This window comes from Acinonyx jubatus, chromosome C1 (genome assembly GCF_027475565.1).
Source record: "Acinonyx jubatus isolate Ajub_Pintada_27869175 chromosome C1, VMU_Ajub_asm_v1.0, whole genome shotgun sequence".
NCBI classification, from domain to species: Eukaryota; Metazoa; Chordata; class Mammalia; order Carnivora; family Felidae; genus Acinonyx; species Acinonyx jubatus.
The window spans coordinates 124,812,571-124,824,843 of record NC_069381.1 but is presented as its reverse complement, the minus strand read 5'-3'; the positions used below and the strand labels follow the sequence as shown (position 1 = coordinate 124,824,843).

The window sequence follows — 12,273 nt, the reverse complement described above, 5'->3', positions numbered from 1 at the left end:
AAAAATGAATTACAATGTAACGTGAACGTGAATACTATGCAGAACATGAATACTATGATACAGGTTTCATGGTATATGCCGATTTATAACTACCTAAGTTTTTAGTTTGAACTCTTTATTCTTTGGGCATTTGTTTAGATTAGATGTTATAGTTAGAAGCATAGTCATTGCCTGTGAAGAATTTCAACAATGTAAATGAAGGGACAGTACGTAGATATTTGGGAAACAACAGAAATTTCTATTTTGGAATAAGATGAATTCCAAAAGCGTCTTCATAAATTAATAAATTTGAGCATCCAAAATGACTGACAGAGGCTCATGTTTTTAGTCCCTGAGTATGTTTTCATCAAACAGGAATATAAACTTGAAAACCTGAAAACTAGGCATAACCATTTTGCACAATATGTATAAAATATATGTGCGATATATGTATATATGTGTATGTGTGTCTCTCACTTTTTAAACAAACCAGTTTTATGTTCGTAGAGATTATATTATATCAGGTAACACCATCTTGATAATCTCCACCAGTGATTCAGAGGGAAAATCTCAGCATTTATGTTGTCATTGCTACCTTCTTCATTTTGGTGTCATAGAGACATCATAGAGATGTTTGAATGGGCCTTAAATGTATGAAATTGTTCATGGATTGATATAAACACTTGATCGAGTTCTTGGTGAACCTTCAGCCAGCAAGAATTTTTCATTACGCCATCTGCTTTTCCTCATCTCTTACTATTTATAGTTCCATAGTTCTTGTCACATGTTGAGTGACTTCGACACTTTTGCAGCAGCATTCTTATTTCTTAATTTAATGCATTTAAAAGAAGTATTTAATATTTCCTCAACGCTTAAAAAAGGACTCCACTTTTGTGTCCGTCATAATTACTTCTCTTCATTTACACCTATTTGACTTTACAAGGTTATTATGTTAAATCCTATCAATGAAGTTGATTATAAAAAAAGAATCCTCAGTGTGATGTTCATGTGTAAGATCACAGCTCACAACCTCTAATATCCTGTGTTAGCAGTAGAGTTGAAATGCCATTTTTATGGGATCTTACTAAGCTAGTGTGGATGAAACTTAGTAAATTAAAAGTGTTGAAGTAGAAAGAACTTGTATACATGTAAATTACATGAACTCTGCTTTGACCTTCATTCTATTGCCTAATGCTGTTCTCCTTTTCTTGCTCTTATCACAATATGGTAGTGAAGTCACAGAAGGAAATATAGTATATAATTTGGAGGTCAACCACCTTTTCTGACTTTTAAATTAAAAAGTATGTTTTGAAATGATGAATATTTGACTCATCAAATAGCTAAAAGCTTTAGGAAGGCAATTTTACATCTCTGTTATCGAACCTACTTTTGTTTAGATACTTGAATACCCACTTGGAGTGTTGTGTAATTTAGCTGTCTACTGTGATCTTTCCTTCCTAGCTTTAGAAACAAATGACTTTCTTCAACTGGCATTACTCCACCTTCTAGTATTTTTCCACTATTATCTTTTTTCTAATGTATTCATTTCTTGTGGACTTGTGTAATCTATCTACTGTATATAAGGTAATCATTAACTTTAAATTGGAATGATAAGTTCTGTTTAATACTAAGTGATCATTGTGTATTTCAATTATAAGAATATATTTTAGATAACACAGCTGCACTATTTAATAAAATTAACTTTACAAATCTAGCTTAAGGTATTTTAATTACTTCCTATTTCCCCACCTCTTAGTTTAATGCAATTAAATGTTGTTTCAAGAACTATGTAGTGAATATACAGAAACTCTTGTGAATTTGTATTCCATAAATAATGGAACTCAGGCCATAGTCTACAATCAGGCTGGTGCACTGTTATCTATCTTTTTTTTAATAATTTCTTGTGAACCACTTTGTCCTTATTCTTAAGTTGAAAATTATTGAAAGTCTTCATTCATGAAAAAATTGTAAATGTGAAAAATAGTTGCACATTAACACAAAGCAGGTAATTTAATAGGATGTGCATGCAGGGGCGCCTGGGTGGCTCAGTCAGTTGAGCGTCTGACTTCGGCTCAGGTCATGATCTCATTGCTTGTGAGTTTGAGCCCCGTGTTGGACTCTGTGCTGACAGCTCAGAGCCTGAAGTCTGCTTTAGATTCTGTGTCCCTCTCTCATTCTGTCCCTCCCTCACCCATGCCATCTCTCTCTCGCTCTCTCTCTCTCTCTCTCTCAGGAATAAATAAAACATTAAAAAATAATAATAATAATTTTTTAAAAAATAGGATATACATGCAGAAAAATATTCAACCTATACATTTCCTACCCTATTTGTCAAGTATTTAAAGACTGTTCTCTATAGAAACTTAGTAATTAGAAATTTTTACAGTGTTCATTTTTACTTAAGATGGGATTAATATCCTGGATTTATACAATAGCCTAAAAGTGTTTCATAATGGGCAAAAGTTTCAGTACATAGATTCTGTCTTTACTTGTCTACAGTATCTATTATCAAAGCCAGAAAATTCCTACTTATTTTGGTAATATTTTGTTGTTGTTGTTGGAACTCTATTTCAATCCCGCATCGCCAGCGTGCACGTACACACACACACACACACACACACACACACGCTTTTTAAAAATTTCCTTCTTCCTGTTACTTCAGAAAACATTTGGGAGGATGTATACCAAATAAAGTATCATTTCCTTCCTTTTCAAAAGAAAAGGAAACCATTTGTTAAGGCTGAACTACTTGTTTTACCTTACTTTGTGGCTATTTTGGAGCATATTAATAAATAAATACTTGGAACAAGGGCCCGTAGTCATCATTATCAATGCTTTTCTTTTGGCCAAGGTGCTTCTCTGTAAGAGGAGTGGGGAGAGGCTTTGGGACCTGTTGTTCCAAAGGTAGAAGAATTTCTGCTGGCTGAAGTTCGAAAACCCTTGTCTGTTTCTCTTCAGGCAGAAATGTGTTGGTGTGTAGAAACAGTGAAGGACCCCTTTGGAAGGTTATTTTAGCTCAGAAGACCTTAAAATTGGTGTTATGATATGCACTCTGCCAATATTAACTTTATAGGTTTGAGGACTAAGAAATCAAAATAGACATGAAGAATTTTAGTTTTCCTTTTCTATAAGCCTACCTACATTTGACGAAGTAAGCTGAGATGGCAGTTTTATTCCATTGGTATCTATAAATCTTAGTTTTCATTTACCAGTTCCAAGCTGAATTACACTGTCTCCTTGAGCTCTTCCTGTATTGTTGATGCATTTTTGTTGAATGAATGAACTGGTTAAAGGGTTAGCACTTAACTAACTCTATGTGCCAGGTTGTGTTCTAGTGCTTTACGTATATTAATTTAGTTCATTCTGACAACAACCCTATGAGGTGGGGTAATGGTATTAGTATTATTACTATTACTATTATTATTCTCCTTATATAGATGAGAAAGCTGAGGCACAGAGAAGTTAAGCAAATTGCCCAAGAATTTGCAGCCAGTATGTGCTAGGACTTGAAATATTTGACCTTAAGTAATCCAGCCACCAAGTCTATCAATTACTATTCTGTACAGAATGTCTAGGTGCCAGACTTTGTATATTTAGAAACAGGATTCTTGAGGTCAGAAGAATCTTCAGAATACAAGGGCTCAAGTGAATGAATTTGAATATTAGAATGATGGTGATAGCCTAAAAATTTTGTGCTGGTGAGACTGTATGTATTCCTTTAAAAAGGTATTATTTGCCTGTTTGCTTCCTTATTTCTAAGCCTACCTTATTATTTTTTATGTCCTTTTTTGAAAATAATTTTTTATTTTAGATTTTTAGAATTGTTCAGGTTTTAAATACAGAATTATTATAAAGATAGTACAGAGAGTTCTTGTATACCCCATATCCAATCCGCTATTATTGTCTTAGATTAGTGTGATATATGTGTCTTAGTTAATGGACCAATATTCATGTGTTATGATTAACTAAACACCATACTTCTCTTTAAAAAGTAAGTTTGGAGAGAAGATGGCAGCGTCGGAGGACGCTGGGCTCACTTCGTCCTGCTGATCACTTAGATTCCACCCACATCTGCCTAAATAACCCAGAAAACCACCAAAGACTAGCAGAACAGACTCTGGAGCCAAGCGTAGACGAGAGGCCCACGGAAGAGGGTAGGAAGGGCAGAGAGGCTGTGCGTGCTACACGGACTGGAGGGAGGGAGCCGGGCGGTGGAGGGGTAACCTGCCCGGCAATGCAGAGCCCCCAAAACTGGCTTGCAAAGGTGGAGGGGCTGGACTGTGTGAGTTCTGGCAGTCAGTGGGACTTAACATCTGGAATGTTACAAGTCAACAGCTCTGCTCTCAGACAGCGGAGAGGGCAAGAGGAAACCAGGAGGGAGAATTGCTGAGACCTGGAAGACAGAGCTCAGCAGGGGAACAAAGGTGCTGGCAAGCACCATAACCCTCTCCTATCCCTCAGCCAAAATCCCAAAAGGAACCAGTTCCCGTCACCAAACTTGCTTGCACCACACAAACACCCAACCCTGTGCTTCTGTGGATCCAATCCTCCGAAGGGTCTGCCTGCCTCCCTCCCGGTGCTGCAGGGCCCCTCCCTCAGGGGATCACTACGGCAAAGCGAGGTAAGCCTTCCCTTCCCGCCCCTGTGCACCTTGCAGATCCACCCCTGCACCCTCACTAATACGCCAGATCCCATCAAAGCAGCACCACAAGCCTGACAGTGTGCAAGTAGCCCAGACAAGGGCCACACCACTCCACAGTGAGTCCTGCCCCTGGGAGAGGGGAAGATAAGGTACACACCAGTCTGACTGTGGCCCAGTGGTGGGCTGGGGGCAGACATCAGGTCTGAGCGCGCGCCCCCCCCCACCAACACAAGTTATTCCAGACAGCATAGGGGAAGTGCCCTGCAGTTCGGCGCCACTCCAGCGACTATCCAAAATGACAAAACAGAAGAATTCTCCTCAAAAGAAACTCCAGGAAGTAGCGACAGCTAACGAATTGATCAAAAACGATTTAAGCAATATAACGGAACAAGAATTTAGAATAATAGTCATACAATTAATCGCTGGGCTTGAAAAAAGTATAGAGGACAGCAGCAGAGAATCTATTGCTACAGAGATGAGGAGACTAAGAAACAGTCATGAGGAGCTAAAAAATGCTATAAATGAGGTGCAAAGTCAAATGGAGACGACCGCAGCTTGGATTCAAGAGGCAGAGGAGAGAATAGATGAATTAGAAGATAAAATTATGGAAAAAGAGGAAGCTGAGAAAAAGATAAAAAAAACGAGAAGTATGAGGGGAGAATTAGAGAACTAAGTGATGCAATGAAACGTAACAATATCCGTATCATAGGAATTCCAGAAGAGGAAGAGAGAAAGGGGCTGAAGGTGTACTTGAAGAAATGATAGCTGAGACCTTCCCTGATCTGGGGAAAGAAAAAGGCATTGAAATCCAAGAGGCACAGAGAACTCCCTTCAGACGTAACTTGAATCGACCTTCTGCACGACATATCATAGTGAAACTGGCAAAATACAGGGATAAAGAGAAAATTCTAAAAGCAGCTAGGGATAAACACGCTCTAACATATAGAGGGAGACCAATAAGACTAGTGGCAGATGTATCTACTGAAACTTGGCAGGCCAGAACGGAATGGCAGGAAATCTTCAGTGTGATGAACAGAAAAAATATGCAGCCGAATATCCTTTATCCAGCAAGTCTGTCATTCAGAAGAGAAGGAGAGATAAAGGTCTTCCGAAACAAACAAAAACTGAAAGAATTCATCACCGCTAAACCAGCCCTACAAGAGATCTTAAGGGGGATTCTGTGAGTGAAATGTTGCAAGGACCACAAAGTACAAGAGACATCACTACAAGCCTGAAACCTACAGACATCACAGTGACTCTAAACCCATGTCTTTCTATGATAACAGTGAATGTAAATGGACTAAATGCTCCAACCAAAAGACATAGGGAATCAGAATGGAAACAAACCAAAACAAAACAAGACCCATCTATTTGCTGTCTACAAGAGACTCATTTTAGACCTGAGGACACCTTCAGATTGAGAGTGAAGGGATGGAGAACTATCTATCATGCTACTGGAAGTCCAAAGAAAGCTGGAGTAGCCATACTTATATCAGACAAACTAGACTTTTAAATTAAAGGCTGTAACCAGAGATGAAGAAGGGCATTATATAATAATTACAGGGACTATCCATCAGGAAGAGCTAACAAGTATAAATGTCTATGTGCCAAATACAGGAGCCCCCAAATATATAAAACAATCACGAACGTAAGCAACCTTATTGATAAGAATGTGGTAATTGCAGGGGACTTTAATACCCACTTACAACAATGGATAGATCATCTAGACACATGATCAAGAAAGAAACAAGGGCCCTGAATGATACATTGGATCAGATGGACTTGACAGATATATTTAGAACTCTGCATCCCAAAGCAACAGAATATACTTTCTTCTCGAGTGCACATGGAACATTTTCCAAGATAGATCACATACTGGGTCACAAAACAGCCCTTCATAGGTATAAAAGAATTGAGATCATACCATGCACACTTTGAGACCACAATGCTATGAAACTTGAAATCAACCACAGGAAAAAGTCTGGAAAACCTCCAAAAGCATGGAGGTTAAAGAACACCCTAGTAAAGAATGAATGAGTCAACCAGGCAATTAGAGAAGACATTAAAAAATATATGGAAACAAACGAAAATGAAAATACAACAATCCAAACGGTTTGGGATGCAGCGAAGGCAGTCCTGAGAGGAAAATACATTGCAATCCAGGCCTATCTCAAGAAACAAGAAAATCCCAAATACAGAATCTAACAGCACACCTAAAGGAAATAGAAGCAGAACAGCAAAGACACTCGAAACCCAGCCGAAGAAGAGAAATAATAAAGATGAGAGCAGAAAAAAAACAATATAGAATCTAACAAAACTGTAGAGCAGATCCATGAAACCAAGAGTTGGTTTTTTGAAAAAATAAACAAAATTGATAAACCTCTAGCCGGGCTTCTCGAAAAGAAAAGGGAGAGGACCCAAGTAGATAAAATCATGAATGAAAATGGAATTATTACAACCAGTCCCTCAGAAATACAAGCAATTATCAGGGAATATATGAAAAATTATATGCCAACAAACTGGACAACCCAGAAGAAATGGACAAATTCCTAAGCACCCACACCCTTCCAAAATTAAACAGGAAGTGATAGAAAACTTGAAGAGACCCATAACCAATGAAGAAATTGAATCAGTTATCAAAAATCTCCCAACAAATAAGAGTCCAGGACCAGATGGCTTCCCTGGGGAATTCTAGCAGACATTTAAAGCAGAGATAATATCTATCCTTCTCAAGCTGTTCCAAAAAATAGAAAGGGAAGGAAAACTTCCAGACTCATTCTATGAAGCCAGCATTACTTTGATTCCTAAACCAGACAGAGACCCAGTAAAAACAAGAGAACTACAGACCAATATCCCTGATGAATATGGACGCAAAAATTCTCAATAAGATACTACCAAATGGAATTCAACAGCATATAAAAAGAATGATTCACCATGATCAAATGGGATTCATTCCTGGGCTGCAGGGCTGTTTCAACATTCACAAATCAATCAATGTGAATCATCACATTAATAAAAGAAAAGATAAGAACCATATGATCCTGTCAACCGAGGCAGAAACAACATTTGACAAAATTCAGCATCCTTTCTTAATAAAAACCCTCGGGAAAGTCGAGATAGAAGGAACATACTTAAACATCATAAAATCCATTTATGAAAAGCCCACAGCGAATATCATCCTCAATGGGGAAAAACTGAGAGCCTTCCCCCTGAGATCAGGAACATGACAGGGATGTCCACTCTCACTGTTGTTGTTTAACATAGTGTTGGAAGTGCTAGCATTCGCAATCAGACAACAAAAGGAAATCAAAGGCATCAAAATTGGCAATGAAGTCAAGTTTTCACTTGTTGCAGATGACATGATATTATACCTGGGAAACCCGATAGACTCCACCAAAAGTCTGCTACAACTGATACATGAATTCAGCAAAGTCGCAGGATACAAAATCAATGTACAGAAATCAGTTGCATTCTTATACAGTAATAATGAAGCAACAGAAAGACAAATAAAGAAACTGATCCCATTCACAATTGCACCAAGAAGCATGAAATACCAAGGAATAAACCTAACCAAAGATGTAAGAGATCTGTATGCTGAAAACTATAGAAAGCTTATGAAGGAAATTGAAGAAGATATAAAGAAATGGAAAAACATTCCGTGCTCATGGGTTAGAAGAGTACTATTGATAAAATGTCAATACTACCCAAAGCAATCTACACATTCAATGCAATCCCAATCAAAATTGCACCAGCATTCTTCTCGATGCTAGAACAAGCAATCCTAAAATTCATATGGAACCACAAAAGGCCCCCAATAGCCAAAGTAATTTTGAAGAAGAAGACCAAAGCAGGAGGCATCACAATCCCAGACTTTAGCCTCTACTACAAAGCTGTCATCATCAAGACAGCATGGTATTGGCACAAAAACAGACACATAGACCAATGGAATAGAATAGAAACCCCAGAATTAGACCAGCAAATGTATGGCCAACTAATCTTTGACAAAGCAGGAAAGAATATCCAGTGGAAAAAAGACAGTCTCTTTAACAAATGGTGCTGGCAGAACTGTATAGCAACATGCAGAAGGATAAAACTAGACCATTTTCTCACACCATTCACAAAAATAAACTGAAAATGGTAAAGGACCTGAATGTGAGACAGGAAACCATCAAAACCCTAGAGGAGAAAGCAGGAAAAGACCTCTCTGACCTCAGCCGCAGTAATTTCTTACTTGACACATCCACAAAGGCAAGGGAATTAAAAGCAAAAATGAACTATTGGGACCTCATGAAGATAAAAAGCTTCTGCACTGCAAAGGAAACAACCAGCAAAACTAAAAGCAACCAACGGAACGGGAAAAGATATTTGCAAATGACATATCGGACAAAGGGCTAGTATCCAAAATCTATAAAGAATGCACCAAACTCCACACCCGAGAAACAAATAATCCAGTGAAGAAATGGGCAGAAAATATGAGTAGACACTTCTCTAAAGAAGACATCCAGATGGCCAACAGGCACATGAAAAGATGCTCAATGTCACTCCTCATCAGGGAAATACAAATCAAAACCACACTCAGATACCACCTCACGCCAGTCAGAGTGGCCAAAATGATCAATCAGGAGACTATAGCTGCTGGCAAGGATGTGGAGAAATGGGAACCCTCTTGCACTGTTGGTGGGAATGCAGACTGGTGCAGCCGCTCTGGAAAACAGTGGTGAGGTTCCTCACAAAATTAAAAATAGATCTACCCTACGACCCAGCAGTTGTACTGCTAGGAATTTACCCAAGGGATATAGGAGTGCTGATGCATAGGGCACTTGTATCCCAATGTTTATAGCAGCATTTTCAACAATAGCCAAATTATGGAAAGAGCCTAAATGTCCATCAACTGACGGATGGATAAAGAAATTGTGTTTATATACACAATGGAATACTATGTAGCAATGAGAAAGAATGAAATAGGGCCTTTTGGAGCAACGTGGTTGGAACTGGAGAGTGTTATGCTAAATGAAATAAGTTGTACAAAGAGATATAGCATATGTTTTCACTGTTAGGTGGATCCTGAGAAACTTACCAGAAGACCATGGGGGAGGGGAAGGGAAAAAAAAAAGAGGTTAGAGAGGGAGGGAGCCAAAACATAAGGGACTCTTAAAAACTGAGAACAAACTGAGGGTTGATGGGGGGTGGCAGGGTGGGTGATGGGTTTTGAGGAGGGTACCTGTTGCGATGAACACTGGGTGTTGTATGGAAACCAATTTGACAATAAATTTTGTATATATATAAAAAAAAAGACCATACTTAGGTTTCTTCAGTTTTTCTCTAATGTTCTTTTTCTGTTCCCGGATTTCATCCAGATACACATTGCATTTAGTAGTCATGTCTCTTTAGGCATCTGTTGTTTTTGTCAGTTTCTCAGACTTTTCTTGTTTTTGAAGTCCTTTACAGTTTTATAATTAATGGTGCAGTATTTTATGGAATGACCTGTAATTGGCATTTGTCTGCTATTTTCCTCATGATCACACTAGGGTAATGTGTTTTGGGGAGGACTACCACAGAGATAGGGCTATTGTCATCATGCTAGCTCAAGGGTACGTACCGTCAGTATGAATTTTCACTATAGATCACCTGTCTTCTTACAGTTTGTCATATTTCTCCACTGTAAAGTTATGATTTTTTTCCTCCCTTTCCATACTATATTTTTTGAAAGGAAGTAACTATATGCAGCCCATAATTAAGGAATAGGGAGTTATACTTTATTTCCTTAAAGGCAGAGTAAATTTGGAATTCATTCATTCATGCATTCATTTTATCATTTTTTACATCAATATGGACTCCTAGATATTCATTTTTATGTTTTGGGTTATTACCCAATACTATTTTATGTTTCTCTTGTTGCTCAAATTGTTTTTTGTTCAGAGGGAGCTCTTTAATTCACTCCTATGTCCTTTTGACAAACCTCCTTCCTTGTGAGATGTTTTGTTTGGGGTTGCGTTTTCTTGGAGGGTTTTCTTTTATACTTTGAATATTTTCTAACTTTCTAGTACTACAAGATACTCCAGGCTCATCTCATATATTTCTTGCCCTAGTCCCCATATCAGCCATTTCTCCACGAAATCCTGGTTTCTTGTTATTGATGTTATATCCAGGATCTAGGGACTGGTGTATTCATATCTACTGGGGTGTCATTTCTTCTGGATCCTCTTAGCTGATAGAGCAAGGAGAAGTGTGTGTATGTATGTGTATACACACATACATACACATATTTATAAATATATGTATATGTAACCATCCGTACCTGTAATTAAGCTAAACACCAGGTCACACGTCTCCACCTCTAACTGGTGACCACATGGATCATTCTAACCTTTGCCCCTTGACCTTGTGTAACGCCCAGCTCCATCAGTGAGTATCTTGGCTCCTCCCATCTGTCATTCGTTTACTTAATTGTTCAATTCCAGTACATAGGTATGGTGATTTCAGTGTCGTTAACCTGTACACTGTGAGAAAGAAAATTGTCAACTAGAGTACAATGCTTATGTACAGTTCCTTTTGCATTTATTCTTACAGATTCCACTCACTTCTAATATTACTTAGCATCTTATTCCTCTTTCTTCAGGGAGGATTGTTTCATATATTTTTAATATATTTTAAATTCTTTGATCACATTCTACATTCCATCATGGTATCTCGTGACCACCTAACTTATATTTTAATTATTTGTGGACATTGAAGTTTACCCTTTGTAATATAAAGTTCTGTGGATTTTCACAAATGTTTGATGGCTTGTATTCACCATTACAGTACCATAGAGAATAGTTGTACTGCCTTAGACAGTATCCTGCACTTCATTTACTTAATCCCCCCAAGTCAATACCTCAGACAACCACGCATATGTTTAACGACTATTGTTTTGCCTTTTTTAGAATGTCATATAATTGGAAGGACACAGTTCTGCTTTTTCAGACCGGGTTTTCTCACTTAGCCATATGCATTTAAGATTCATCCATGTCTTTTTGTGGCTTGATAGGTTTTTCTTTTTATGATAGTAATATTTCATTATATGGATGTACACAGTTTTATTACCAAGATAAAGAGATATCTTAGCTGCCTCCAGTCTTTGACAATGATGAATAAAGCTGCTGTTACTGTTAACATACAGTTTTTTGTTTAGATAAGTTTTTAAATCAGTTGGGTAGTTATCTAGGGGTGCACTTGTTGGATTATATAGTATGTTAGTTTCCTAGAGCTGCCATAAGGAAGTATCACAAGCTCATTGGCTTAATACAACCGAAATTTATTCTTCTCACAGTTCTGAAATCAATATGTCAGGAGGCTTTGTTCTTTCTGAGGGCTGTGAGGGAGAATATGTGTGGTGCCTCTTTTCTAGCTTCAGATGATGGTCCACAATCCTTGGTGTTTCTGGGCCTATAGATCCATCACTTCAATCCCTACCTATGCTGTTCTTCCTATTTGTCTGTGTCTCTTTTCCTTTTATAAGGATACTGGTCAGATTGGATTGGATTAAAGGCTCACTGTACTCCAATATGACATCATCTTATCTAATTGCATGTCCAATGACCCTATATCCACATGTCACATCCAGATGTACTGGGGTGTTAGGACTTCAATGTATCTTTTGTGGGAAACAC

At 38.0% G+C, this 12,273-nt stretch overlaps 1 protein-coding gene across 6 annotated transcripts in view; it reads left to right on the top strand.

Moving 5' to 3' along the window:
- The window catches only part of ZRANB3 (zinc finger RANBP2-type containing 3), a 306,588-nt gene that overhangs the window by 131,571 nt on the left and 162,744 nt on the right, over positions 1–12,273 (top strand). The window lies entirely within an intron of this gene.